This window comes from Lipotes vexillifer, unplaced genomic scaffold, assembly GCF_000442215.2.
Source record: "Lipotes vexillifer unplaced genomic scaffold, Lipotes_vexillifer_v1.1 scaffold395, whole genome shotgun sequence".
NCBI classification, from domain to species: domain Eukaryota; kingdom Metazoa; phylum Chordata; class Mammalia; order Artiodactyla; family Lipotidae; genus Lipotes; species Lipotes vexillifer.
In genome coordinates, this window is record NW_006797390.1 from 5178098 (window position 1) to 5180084 (window position 1987).

General features: G+C 41.5%; 1 protein-coding gene across 1 annotated transcript in view; it reads left to right on the forward strand.

Moving 5' to 3' along the window:
• Positions 1 to 1987, forward strand: part of AKAP3 (A-kinase anchoring protein 3) — a 19764-nt gene that overhangs the window by 17172 nt on the left and 605 nt on the right. The gene's annotated exons all lie outside the window — the stretch shown is intronic.

Sequence of the window (1987 nt, forward strand, 5' to 3'; positions counted from 1 at the left end):
CGGTACGTGGGCCTCTCACTGCTGTGGCCTCTCCCGTTGTGGAGCACAGGCTCCGGACGCACAGGCTCAGCGGCCATGGCTCACGGGCGCAGCCGCTCCGTGGCATGTGGGATCTTCCCAGACTGGGGCACGAACCCATGTCCCCTGCATCGGCAGGCGGACTCTCAACCACTGCGCCACCAGGGAAGCCCGGGTCATGTTTTTTAATCTATTCTGACAGCAGTTGGTGTGTTTACATCCCTACATCACACCTTATGTGAAAATTATAGTTAGCCTAATTATTGATATGCTTGGATTTAGGCCTATTATTTTAATGTTAGTTATGTTTATTCTCTCTGCTTTTCCTGGTTTTCCTTTTGTTGCCTTCTTTTGGATTATTTAAACATTTTTTAGTTGTTCATTTTAATCTGTCGTGTTTTTGTCTGCATCTCTTTGTGTAGTTTTTTAGTGGTTTCTCTGGGGATCACAATAACATACCTAACTTTTCAGAGTCTAACTAGAGTCAGTAGTTACCACTTAAATTGGAACGTAGAAATCTTCCTACCGTATAGGTCCCTTTACTCTTCTGCCTTACGTTGCAGTTATTTTATGTATTTAGTTGCAAAAATCCTTAGGCAGCGTTATTTTTGCTTTCAACCGTAAAGCACATTTTAAAGAATGGAGGCGAATCGTTTATCGTTTATCCTGAGATTTTTACTGTCTCTTTTCTTTGTTCACTCCTTATGTTCCCAGTTTCCTTCTGATACCATTTTCCTTTTGCCTGAAGAACAAGAGTGCATTTTCTGGCAATGAATTCTCTTAACTTAATCCGAGTTTTTCTTTATTTGACCTTCATTCCTGAAGTATGTGTTTGCTGGACATAGAATTCTGGTCTCATGGTTCTTTTCTTTTAGTGCCTAGAAAATGCCATTTCACCTCCTCTGTCCTCTGTGGTTTCTGACGAGAAATCTGCTGTCATTCGAATTGTTGTTCCCTTATACAAAATGTGCCATTTTCTCTGACTGCTTTTAGATTTTTTTTCTTTCTTTCTTTTTCTTCAGTTTTCAGCAACTTGATTGCAGCAGGTCTTGAAGTGAGTTTCTTTGGGTTCATGTTATTTCAGCTGCACTGCGCTTCTTGAATTTGTCAGTTATGTCTGTTGGCAAATCGGGGAAGCTGTCACCGAGTATGTTTTCTGTACTCCCCTTTTTTCTCCTCTCCTCCTGGGATTCTGACGACATAGATGTAAAACCTTCTGGAATTGTTTATTTTCTCTGTCTTCTTGAAAGAGCTTTAATCAGTCTCTTGCCCTGCTCAGTGCGACGCATTTCTATTTGCTCTTTCTTCAAGTTTACTGGGTTTTCCTCTCTCATCTCCGTCCATTTAGTTTTCCTTTGGGATTGTGTATTATTGTTTAGTTCCAAAATTTCCGTTTGGGTCTTCTTTATATCCTCTTTGCGGAGACTTTGTCTTTCCATTTGTTTCAGGAGTATCCTCATGTATTGGGTTGGCCAAAAAGTTCGTTTGGGTTCTGCCGAAGACGTTATGGGAAAGCCCAAACGAACTTTTTGGCCAACGCCATAACTGCAGTCTTTGCACGGCATTTCCCCTGAAAAAGTTCCTGATATTTGGCCTGTTCATTTGCCCTTTGACTTTCTCACACAGTCAGGTGCAGAATGCACAAAATATAAAATTTGATTAGTTTGTTGCTGTGAAGATTCCAGGTGGAATAGCAATGTACTGTGCTCATATTAGAATACTTGCTTTGGCTCATGTTTTCTCACTTTAAGCTTGGGAAAAGAATTAAACATAGGGTTCAGAGACCTGGGTATGAGTATTACCTCTGCTAATTTCTAGCATTGTATTAATGACAATCTGCACCTCTCCGGGCAGCATTTTCATGGGGGTTGAATGGATCTTTGAGTCACCTTCCTGCTCTAACATCCCAGTGTTGTCTGTCTATGGGGCAGGGAAAGCAGCACCCACATTTGTCCTTTGTCTCTTTCCC